Source organism: Mobula birostris, chromosome 25, assembly GCF_030028105.1.
Source record: "Mobula birostris isolate sMobBir1 chromosome 25, sMobBir1.hap1, whole genome shotgun sequence".
In the NCBI taxonomy this organism is placed as follows: Eukaryota; Metazoa; Chordata; class Chondrichthyes; order Myliobatiformes; family Myliobatidae; genus Mobula; species Mobula birostris.
In genome coordinates this window covers 60,350,116-60,363,023 of record NC_092394.1, presented here as the reverse complement: position 1 = coordinate 60,363,023, position 12,908 = coordinate 60,350,116, and the positions used below count along the sequence as shown (strand labels likewise).

General features: G+C 40.6%; 1 protein-coding gene across 3 annotated transcripts in view; it reads left to right on the top strand.

Annotated features, from left to right (window-relative positions):
* cabin1 (calcineurin binding protein 1) overlaps window positions 1-12,908 on the top strand; it is a 667,425-nt gene that overhangs the window by 472,330 nt on the left and 182,187 nt on the right. The window lies entirely within an intron of this gene.

Below are 12,908 nucleotides of genomic sequence, written 5' to 3'. Positions count from 1 at the left end.
TACCAGTAAATGTTCCCTGTGCCACTGGCTGCAACACAAACCCAAAGCATGATCGATCCACCCCCATGCTTAACAGTTGGAGAGGGGTTCTTTTCATGAAATTCTGCACCCTTTTTTCTCCAAACATACCTTTGCTCATTATGGCCAAAAAGTTCTATTCAAAAGGTTCAAAGGAACATCTAAACAAGCCTGATGCATTTTGGAAACAAGTCCTGTGAACTGATCAAGTTAAAATATAACTTTTTGGCCTTAATGAGCAAAGAGCTCAAAAGAGCAGTGCATGCAAGACGGCCCAAGAATCTCACAGAACTAGAAGCCTTTTGCAAGGAAGAATGGGCAAGAACTCCCAAACAAGAATTGAAAGACTCTTAGCTGGCTACAAAAAGCATTTACAAGCTGTGATACTTGCCAAAGAGGGTGTTACTGAGTACTGCCATGCAGGGTGCCCAAACTTTTGCTTCTGGCCCTTTTCCTTTTTTGTTATTTTGAAACTGTAAAAGATGGAAATAAAAAAGTTTTCTTACTTAAAATATTAAAGAAATATGTCATCTTTACTTTCATGCCTTTTGGAAATCAGTTCATCTTTTACTCGCTTAGCTGTTCACAGTAACAGAAATTTTGACAAGGGGTGCCCAAACTTTTTCATGCCACTGTATGGCTTTCACACACCTTCTTCGCACCCGCACTCCAATCATTCAAAACGAATATTAATCTCCACTGACCCTCGACCACATACAGGCTTCTGAAATCTAATTGTCTTAAGCTGCATTTTAAATCCAACCTACAATTCACATTCAAATCTGAAAATTGGTTGCTGGTGAAATTAATATTTGCTATATACCTTAACAGATATTATGTTTTAAAAGTTTATTCTTCAGAGAAATATTTATATTGGATTTTTTAAAAATGTAAAAGGCGTCTCAAAATGTTGCTTGGTAAAGTGTCATAGTATCATCTGCAAGTACACTTGGTTATGAATTCTGTGGCGTATATTTATTTTTTAAAAGCACTTTTGTCCTTTCAATATGGCCTTAGGTTTAGTGTGACATTGTGCTGGGTTGTGTCTGTATCATGTCAAACAATTTAATTTGCGTCACGTCAAAGAGATGCAGGAATGTCTTAATCTGGGGGTAGCTATGTGTCCCTGGTAAAGGCAAATGAGAGTAAATGTAATAAGTTTCTGGATATTGGTGAAGACTTTGTCTACTGAAACAAAGATGACAGATTGTAGAGATGTCTTCCTTGTAGTAAATACATTTTATGTGCACAATGGTAATGGTTTTTGATAAAATAAATTCCAAGTTCTTGGGTGAGAGTATCTCTGAGGACCTAACCTTAACGCAACATATTGATGAAGCTATAAAGAAGGCAATCAGCAGTTATATTTCATTAGGAGTTTGAAGAGATTTGGTTTGTCAACTAACACACTCAAACTTCTACAAATGTACCATGGAGAACATTCTGATTGGCTGCAGCACTGTTCTGGTATTGGTGTGGGGAACTGCACAAGATCAAAGTAAGATGCAGAAATTTGCAAAATTAGTCAGCTCCATCATGCATACTTGCCTCCATAGTATGCAAGATATCTTCAAGGAGCGGTGCCTTAGGAAGCAGGTATCCATCATTAATGACCTCCATGACCCAGGACATGCCCTCTTCTCATTGTTACCATCTGGAAGGAGATACAGAAGCCTGAAGGCACACACTCAGTGATTCAGGAACAGCTTCTACCCATCTGCCATCCAGTTTCTAAATGTACATTTAACCCATGAACACTACCTCACTACTTTTTTATTTCAATTTTGTTTTGCACTACCTATTTTAACTTAACTATTTAATAGATGTAAATATATACATGTATTTACTGTATTGCATTTTTTTCTCTATACTTATTTATCATGTACTTCATTGTACTGCTGCTGTACAGTTAATAAATTTCATGACATATGCTGGTGATATTAAATCTGATTCTGATAAAGAACCAAACTTTCCTCAAATTGTGAGGTGTACGATGGGTGTTTGATAAGTTTGTGGCTTAAGGTAGAAGGAGTCAATTTTAGAAAACCTAGCACATTTATTTCTCCTACATTTACACACTTAGCCCAGTGGTCGTGGAGCATACTGATCCCTTCTTTGTAGAAATCAGTGTCTCGCACCTCCAGAAAGTGGTCCACAGCAGGAGTGATTGATAAGTTCATGGCCTAAGGTGGCAGGAGATGAGTTATTAACTTCAGACTTTCTGCGTTTTCACTCAAAGTTGAACTGCACGTGCATGTAACAAGAGCTGTATAACTTATCTCCTAAGGCCACAAACTTATCAATCACCCCTGCTGTGGACCACCTGGAGGTCCAAGACACTCTCATTACATGCACGTGCAGTTGAACTCTTTGAGTAATTATGCAGAAAGTTTGAAGTTAATAACTCATCTCCGTCTGCCTTAGGCCACAAACTTATCAATCACCTCTGCAGTGGACCACTTCTACAAAAAAGGGATCCGTATGCTCCACGACCGCTGGACTAAGTGTGTACATGTAGGAGGGGACTATGTTAAAAAATAAATGTGCTAGGTTTAAAAAAAATAATCAATTAAAAAAAAAATCAATCCTGGAATATGTATGATGGACGTGAGAGAAAAACGAATATTCCTTGTCTACTGGATGAAAAAAATGCCAAGCGTCAACAATACCACATTTCATTTAAAAAGATTTAATAAACACGGCTGATTTATTTAGTATCATTGGTTTAGAAGATGAATGATCTAAAGCTGGATTTAAGCAACAATTAAAGTCTCCACCCATCACCAATGCGTACAGACTTAGATCTGGCAAAAATAAAAAAAACGCTCAAAGAAACCTGGGTCATCTATATTTGGAGCATACACATTGGCAAATACCGTTAGTTTGTTATTTAGTTTCCCTGATACTATAACAGAATGCCCATTAGTATCAGAAATTACCTTATGTTGAACAAAGGAAACTTTATTATCTATAAGAATCGAAACCGCTCTGCCTTTGGCCTAAAACGAGGAATGGAAATGAGACCCTCTCCATCGATTAAAAAGGCGTGAATTGTCGCACTTATGTACATGGGTTTCTTGAAGAAAAACAATTGGTACCTTAAGTTTTTTAATATAGGCAAAAATCTTATTTCTTTTCACAGGGTGATTTAGCCTTTTCACGTTAAAACTAAGTAAATTAATACTTTCATCCATTTTAAAACTGGTTATAAGAAAGGTTAAAGTAGCAATCAAAGAAATGTATATTAAACCCAAATAATATACCTTGAGATATATTAGCTAAGCAACAGAATTGACTGGATTCCCAAATCAGCTTCAAGAAAAAAGAACTCCCCATCCCCATCCCCCTCCCTCCTCCCAAAGGGAGAAAATCAGTCAAAGAACAATCGCTATCTACCCCCACTGAAAACATCCCCTTAGAAAGCCTGTTGGAACCACTCCAAAAAATTCAAAGTTATTTACTGTTCCAACCAAGACTAAATATACAGTAAAAAAACAGGTTTATCAAACAGAAAGAGCAATTATTCATACTGAAAAATATTAAGCAGTCATTTTTTAATAATATATAGTATTTCTGTTTTTGCAAGATTATTAATCTATTCAATATATATATATATACAGTCATTTTTTCTTGGTCTAAAAATTCTTGCGCCTGCTCCTTCGTACAAAATCATTTAAGTGATCCATCTTCCATTGTGATTCTCAGTCGAGCTGGAAAATGAAGAGAAGGCTTAAAATTTTGGCTGTAAAGCTCCACCATAACTTTTTTAAACTTAACACGTTCTGCCATAACTTCTGATGAAAAATCTTCAACAAATCGAATCTTCTGACCTTGGTAGTCAATCATACCTTTTCCACGGGCATCATGAATCAGACGGTCCTTTATTTGAAATTCATGGAAACATATAATGACTGATCTTGGTTTTGATTTTGAAGTTGATCCGTAGATAGGCGATCTGTGAGCACGATCAATCAAAGGCAGAGACTTCGTAATATCAGGGAATAATTCCATCAGAAGATTTGCAAAGAATTCTTTAGGAATTCTCCTTCCGTTTGCTCTTTAAGTCCCAAGATTCATAAGTTGTTCCTCCTACTTCTGTTTTCCAAATCAATAATCTTCTGTCTCAGTATTTCGTTGGACTTGGATTGTTTTTCATATAGCTTTTGCAAATCATCTATTCTCTCGTCCAGTATAGTAATAACCTCTTGGTGTTCCTTTATCTTCTTATCAAGCTCGGTTACAGTTGCCTGAATATCGTCTAATTTCATACCTATTTGTTTAATTTCAGTGCTGATTTATTGCGAATCAGCCGACGCTTCTTTTCTGAATTGTTGAAATTCCTCAGTATGCTTTTGAATAGCTTCCAAAGCTGCTTTGGTAGTCATAGTAATATAATAACCTATCTAACAGTAGCATTTTAAAAGGTTGGGAACAAAAGTAAGTAAGTTGGGAGCACCAGCAGAGAGCTGTTACTCCATCAGCGACCAGCAGGCAAATCTGAGATAGTTTTCTTGACACCACTGTATCAGAAAGATGACTTCTTCCCTGCAGGCCACCTTGTTATTGTTTGAGATTAGGCCAATCAATGTAGTGTCGTAGAGAAAGATTTGGAGAAAGAGCAAGGAAGTGGCAGATGGAATACAATGTTGGAAAGTGTATGGTCATGCACTTAGACAGAAGAAATAAAAGCCTAGACTATTCTCTCAATGGACAGAGAATTCATAAATCAGAGGTGCAAATTGACCTGGGAGTCCCTGTGCATGATTCCTAAAGGTTAGCTTGCAGGTTAAGTTGGTGGTGTGGAAGGCAAACGCAATGTTAGCATTCAAGATATAAAAGCACAGATGTAATGTTGAGGTTTTTTTAACGCACTGGTGAGGCCTTGTTTGGAGTATTGTGAGCAGTTTTAGGCCCCTTAGCTAAGAAAGAGTGAGCTGAAACTGGAGAGGATTCAAAGGAAGTTCATGAAAATAACTCTGGGATTTGAAAGGCTTATTGTATGAGGAGTGCTTGATGGCTCTGGTTCTGTACTTGCTATAATCCAGAAGAATAAAGGAACCTATCTGTCTGAAACCTATCAAATGTTGAAAGGCCTCAATAGAGTGAATGTAGAGAGGATGTATCCTATACATGAGAAAACCTGCAGATGCTGGAAATGCAAACCAACACACAAAATGCTGGAGAAACTCAGCCGGCTAGGCTGCATCTATGGAAAAGATTTAACTGTCGGCATCTCGGGCCGAGACCTGATGAAGGATGTTTCCTATGTTGGGAGCATCTAAGACCAGAGGACACAGTCTCAGATAGAGGGACATCCATTCTGAATGGGGATGAGGGGGAATTTCTTTAGCCAGAGAGTGGTGAATCTGTGGAACTTGTTGCCACAGGCGGATGTGGAGGACAAGTCATTGGGTGTATTGAAGGGAGAGGTTGATAGATTCTTGATTAGTTGGGGCATAAAGGGATACAGGGAGAAGGCAAGAAATTGGGGCTGAGGGAAAAAATGGATTAGCAATGATGAATTAGGCGGGAGGAGAAGATGGCAGCACGACGCAGCGCGCGCAGCTCTCCGGTGAAATATTGTATCTGTTAAATAGGGGCCGTGGACAATTCTGATTTGATGGAGACAGACTTGAAAGCACAGAGGAACATCTGAAGAAATTTCTGAAATGCCGGTTCGCTGCCGCTGTTACTGGGCGATCGAGAATCTTCCGGAGGGAAGGCCCCAAAATCCCCGACTTTGCCTGCTGCTGGCGCCCAAAGCTGAGGTCGAAGCGTTTGGATAGAGATGGTGCTTGGTACTTGGTGTCGGAGGGCTGATCGGAGGCTCGAAGTTTTCGGATGACTCATAGTTGGACTGTGGTCAGGCATGGCAGGGAGAGTTTTCTTCCTTCTCCCGTCTGCATGAGATGTGGAACATTCGAGAGATTTTGAACTTTTTTACTGTGCCATGGCCTGTTCTTCATCAAGTTATGGTATTGTTGCACTGTTGTAACTATATGTTATAATTATGTGGTTTTGTTAGTTTTTCAGTCTTGGTCTGTCCTGTGTTTCTGTGATATCACACTGGAGGAATATTGTATCATTTCTTAATGCATGCATTACTAAATGACAATAAAAGAGGACTGCGTGTCTTCATAATCTAATCTAATCTAAATGGCGGAGCAGACTCAATGGGCCAAATGGCCTAATTCTACTCCTATATCTTATGGTTTAATATTCAAGAATAAGTTTGTTTTTTTATTAAGGGTCCTGACGAAGAGTCTCAGCCCGAAACATCGACTGTACCTCTTCCTAGAGATGCTGCCTGGCCTGCTACGTTCACCAGCAACTTTTATGTGTGTTGCTTGAAATTCCAGCATTTGCAAATTTCCTCGTGTTTGCTCCATACAAGCTAGTCTCATTTGCCAGATTTGCACTGAAAATTTTTAAATCTTTCCTATCCACGTACCTGTCCAACTATCTTTTAAAAGTTGTTATTGTATCTGCCTCAACCATCTTCTCTGATTCCAGATAGGTACCACCCTTTGGGTAAAAAAAAAACACAACTGCCCATTAAGTTCCTTTTAAATCTCTTCCCACTCACCTCTGCCTGTTGCATTTTGCATTTTAGAAAGTCAAATCCAGGTAGACCTTTCATAGTGAATGACAGGGCCTGGGAAGTGTTATTGAGCAGAGGACCCTGAAAGTGGAATCACAGGTGGACAGGGTGGTAAAAAAAGTATTTGGTTATGCTGCCCTTCATATATCAGGGCACTGAGTATAAAATCTGAGAGGTTATGCTGGAGTTGTGTTGATGATGAGGCCGCACTTGGAGTATTGTATTCAGTTTTAGTTGCCCTGCTATAGGAACGATTAAATTAAACAGGAAAATAAGCAGAAAAAAATTACAGGGATGCTGCCAGAACTTGAGAGACTGTGTTTTAGGGGGAGGTTGGACTGGCTAGGGGGATTTTATTGCATAGACTGTAGGAGACAGAGGGGTGATCTTATATGACCTCTCAATCTCCTACACTCTATGGAGAGATAATTCAGTGAAAATTCATTAGAAACACAACTAAACAGGTCAGTGCTTCATCATTGTTGATGGATGCTCTAACTCCATTCAGAATCAGAAATCAGGTTTATTATTACTGGCATGTGACATGAAATTTGTTAACTTAGCAGCAGCAGTTCAATGCAATACATAATCTAGCAGAGAAAAAGCAAATAATAATAATAAATAAAATAAAAATAATAATAAACAAGTAAATCAATTACATATATTGAATAGGTAAAAATAACATCAGAAATACTGTATATTAAAAAAAAGTGAGGTAGTGTCCAAAGATTCAATTTAGGAATCAGATGACAGAGGGGAAGAAGCTGTTCCTGAATCGCTGAGTGTGTGCCTTCAGGCTTCTGTATCTCCTACCTGATGGTAACAGTGAGAAAAGGGTATGCCCTGGGCGCTGACAGTCCTTAATAATGGACACTGCCTTTCTGAAACACCGCACCCTAAAGATGTCCTGGGTACTTGGAGCTGACTAGATTTACAACCTCTGCAGCTTCTTTCGGTCCTGTGCAGTAGCCCCTTCATACCAGACGATGATGCAGTCTGTCAGAATGCTCTCCACGGTACAACTATAGACGTTTTTGAGTGTATTTGTTGACATGCCAAATCTCTTCAAACTCCTAATAAAGTATAGCTGCTGTCTTGCCTTCTTTATAACTACATCGGTATGTTGGGACCAGGTTAGATCCTCAGAGATCTTGACACCTGCTCACTTCTGATCCCTCTATGAGGATTGGTATGTGTTCCTTCGTCTTACCCTTCCTGAAATCCACAATCAGCTCTTTCATCTTACTGACGTTAAGTGCCAGGTTGCTGGTGCGGCACCACTCCACTAGTTGGCCATTGAGATTGTGTCTGCTGTTGACCTATTGTGACGATAGGCCAATTGCAATGGGTCCAGGTCCTGGCTGAGGCAGGAATTCAGTCTAGTCATGACCAACCTCTGAAAGCACTGTCGATGTGAGTGCTACCGGGGGATAGTCATTAAGGCAGCTCACATTATTCTTCTTAGGCTCTGGTATAATTGTTGCCTTTTTGAAGCAAGCGGGAACTTCCACCCGTAGCAGTGAGAGGTTGAAAATGTCCTTGAATACTCCTGCTAGTTTGTTGGCAGAGGTTTTCAGAGCCTTACCAGGTACTCCATCGGGACCTTCCGCCTTGCGAGGGTTCACTGTCTTTAAAGACAGGCTAACATCGACCTCTGAGTGGGGGGTGGGGAGGAGGGAGCATCTATATCTGCAATGCTCTTTCCTAATGGTCCTTCAGCACTGGTCGTGACTCCAGCCTGAAGTGGCCCCCATGAATGCCAGGAAAGAGACTGAGCCTCCCACATGTTCTTTTCTTATACCCCCGAGGTGCCCGGAACTGGAAAGAGCAGCTGTATTCTTTAAATGACCAATCAATGACCGCCACGGCAGAAGCGGCTTCCGACTGGCAAATAAGCCACATGACACTCCCCCACCCCCCACCAAAGATGCAACACTGTGACAATTCAGCCTTCAGGATAGTGAAGCCTCTGCAGAGGCCCCATTAATTTACAGATACATAAGTAGTTTAAAATAACTTATAATACCCAGAATTATAAGCCCAATGTATAACCCTCCCCAGTGTATTATATTAGTCCACCAACCTCACAGTGCCCCGAAAGGCCACTAACTTCCCCCCAGAGTGTAATAGATATAGAACTGGCCCTTACTTTCATAACCTTACTCACCGACTGTCAAATGTGGTCAGCCAGATGAGTGATGTTCCCCGACTCGTCAGGAATGAAGGTGCAGCATTCTTGACCAATATTGGCACAAGTACCACCTTTCTCTGCGAGCAGCTAATCTAAGGCAATCCGATTCTGCAAGGCAACCATTCAAATAGCTACTTCCTTTGTCCTATACTTGAGTTAATGTTTCCTCCATATTTTTGAGAGCTATGGTCGTCTTGTTAGCCAGCATCTCTATTGCAGAGACAGACCATGCCTATAATTTCCTGGGACAGCCTAGCAATACCATACATGGGAAAGGCTATCATCCAAAACCTTTCTGCCTCTGTGACAGCCCTCTCCCTATGCCAACCAACATAGGGTGTTCATCCAGGGCACGAGGTGATGTATGAATGGCACGACATATCTCAGATAGCAGCTGCTGTACCACCCCATCGGGAGCTACAAGTGGGCCTGACAGTCACGTGTCCAGTTAGTGCCATTCAGTGTCCAAGGAATACGCACCTTTACAGTACCGTTTGGCATAGCCACAGCCATCCTGGGTACTTTTCCCACTCGCACTTGCTGTATCTCATTGACTTGAACTCATCATACAGCTTGCACCAGCATTCTTTTCTCTTCCCTATTGGGTGGGGAATTAATTGGGACCTTTGAATTAAACAGATCATACGTAGGGATGTACCAGCCCTTAAAACACTTATTCTACCAGGGGTTGTTAAGGCCCAAGTTCTTTAAAACCGCAGCCATATTATGGGGTGAGGTTGGCTGGAATAGACCACTCCCTCCCGGCATTCCCCAAAACAGAATGCCAAAACCTGAGAAGCAGCTTAATTTCCCCCAACCATCTTCCTCCTTGTCATCGACTAGGATCGGTATTAATGGCATCCTTTCCGCGGCGTTGTTAGGAGTTCTCATACAAATCTAGCAATCTCACACGTTAGTCCTGTTTGCATATTCATACACAACATGTTTAGGACTGCCCAGTGCAGGTCAGTATCATCACCACTGCCACCAGCATCCAACAATTTGTCATTCTGTAATGTAGGGTAAACACATGCTTATTCTGTTACTCGTTGGGTATTCAGATATGTCATTCCTGGTTCCCCTGGTAATGCCACCCATCGCATATTCCACATTTCACATGCTATGATCTTCTTCCGGCCTGGTGGTCCCTGTGGTTGTTGCACCTAAACCTTCCCTGACTCCTCCAACTCCACTTACTCGAACTTGGGAGGGTCTGTCACTGCTAGGTGCCTGGGCATAGGAGACCCACCCGGACTCGCTGGCCGGGAGCTTAGCTGACCAATCACTTACTGGAGAAAGAACACAATTGGAACAAAAAAATCCATTTACTCAAAGTGTTCATAGTGTTGTAGTGATGAGGGCTCTATCAGTTTTTTTTTCAAGAGAGCACTGCAGCGGACAGGAACGCTCTACAACAGGTAGTCGAAACTGCCCAACACCAACCCACCCACCATCAAAGACTTATATACAGAAAGGTGCCAGAAAATGGACTTGTAACATCATGTAGGATTCCACCCACCCTGCTCGTGGACTGTTTGTCCCACTTCAATCAGGAAAGAAGCTGCATAGCATCCACAGCAGGGCCACCAAACTCAAAAGCAGTTATTTTCCCCAAGCAGTAAGGCTGATCAACACCTCCACCCACTAACCCACCCATCCACATCTCCCTATCCACCTGTACTTCAGTCACCTTATGTGCCTAGCATTACTTCTTAAACATACTATCAATCTATGTATACAAGCTACCTTGTATATTTATACTTATTTTTTATTATTATTATTATATGGTTATTGTTATTATTACTGTGTCCTTACTGTGTTTTTTTTTGTGCTGCATCGGGTCCGGAGTAATAATTATTTTGTTCCTCAGTTGTTCTTTCCTGATGGTAGCTGTGAGAAGATGGCATAGCCTGGATAGTGGGGATTTTTGATGGAAGTTTCTTTCTTTGCACTACTTACTTAATTTAATTTTTTATATATATTTCTTATTGTAATTCATAGTTTTTAAAAGTACTATGCCCTGCAATGTACTGCTGTGCACAAATTTCACAACATACACCAGTGATATTAAACCTGATTCTGATCGTGTGGATGCTACTAATGCTGGGGAGGGAAGTGCCGTGATCTATTGGGCTGAGTCCACCACTCTGCATCTTCTTATGTTCCTGCACATTCGAGTTGCCTTACCAGACCATGACGCAATCAGTCTGGATACTTTTAACAATACATGTGTAGAGGTTAATGAGTTCTGAAGCACTTGGAGCCAGGAATGTGTCATACTTTTAATAAAGCCTGCAGTTTGTAATATTTTATAAATAGAATATATTATTTGTTTGTTTTTCTGGTCACCGAATTATAGGAAAGATGTCAACAAAATTGAGAGAGTACAGAGAAGATTTACTAGAATGTTACCTGGGTTTCATCTCCTAAATTACAGAGAAAGGTTGAACAAATTGGGTCTTTATTCTTTGGAGCGTAGAAGGTTGAGGGGGGACTTGATAGAGGTATTTAAAATTATGAGGGGGATAGATAGAGTTGACGTGGATAGGCTTTTTCCATTGAGAGTAGGGGAGACTCAAACAGGACATGAGTTGAGAGTTAAAGGGAAAAAGTTTAGGGGTAACATGAGGGGGAACTTCTTTACTCAGAGAGTGGTAGCTGTGTAGAATGAGCTTCCAGCAGAAGTGGTTGAGGCAGGTTCAATGTTGTCGTTTAAAGTTAAATTGGACAGCTATATGGATAGGAAAGGAATGGAGGGTTATGGGCTGAGTGCAGGTCAGTGGGACTAGGTGATAGTAAGAGTTCGGCACGGACTAGAAGGGCCGAGATGGTCTGTTTCCGTGCTGTAATTGTTATATGGTTATATGCTATATGGTTAGTGACTGTGGCTTTCTAAGCTCCTGAACATCGACTGCTTTCCACTTCAATATAATCCACACTTGGTTTGACATCCATTTTTCATATACATGGACGTTGAATGGCTTTTGCTAATAAAGACCAAAAGTAAATCACCAAAAGCATAGTGTGACACATCTATTTTTCAAATTCCCCAACTAATTTCCAACTTGATGTATAAACACCAAAAATTTCCCTTAATTTTTCTATCAAGATGTGCTGTTGACCGATATGTGGGAAGAATTGGTTAGCAGCATGGTCATTACGAACATTACCACAAGGGTAAATATGGCAATGGGTAGTAATCCATGCAAAAGTAGAAGATTGTGCTAAAAATGCTGAGTTGGTTGCCTAGAAGAAATTTTGTGAGAGGTTGCCAGTATTTAACCAGGCACTAAAATAAGACATTTTGATTAACAGGATTCCATTTGGTGTTAAACCCATTTCCTGGCAGATTGCAAAATTGCTTGCTTCAGCTGCTGAATGATACTCAGTTAAAGATAAAATCCACTCTCTCCTTAAAAGGAGAGTTAGGCCTCTTTTGTACACCATGTTCAGCAATTGGCAGGAAGCCCGTTTGTTTTCACCTAAAATCAGTAAAAGAAGATTTCACATCATGAAATAGCTTCACCATGTCAGTTCTAGAACCAGTGCCCAAACCTATCAGCCTACCACTGTTATTATTCCAACTTAATTACATTTATGGATTCAAAAAGTTGATGCCTCACTGACTGGAGTTCTTAATAACTAAAATTAACATATTTTGCAAACACTGGTGCAAGCCAATAAACACCAATTAAAAACAGAACCACAGTTAATGCTAGAACTCTTTCCTTCAAAGTTTTCCATTGTATTTTGGAGGTTTCCTTAATGTTGAACAAGAGCACAAATTGTAACTGAGTATCAGATACCCCCTTCTCCTGTCTGTATCTCTTTCACCAAACAACTTCCCAACTCTTGACTTCACCGCTCCCCCCACCCTTCCAGTTTCACCTATCACCTTGTATTTCTTCCTCTCCTTCCTCCACCTGTTTACTCTGACTCCAGCCTTTTTTCTCCAGACCTAATGAAGGGTTTTGGCCCGAAATGTCAACTGTACTCTTCTCTATAGATGCTGCCTGGCCAGCATTTTTTGTGTGTTGCTTGGATTTCCAGTATCTGCAGATTTTCTCATGTTTGAGTCCACTGCTATTCATTCTGCGG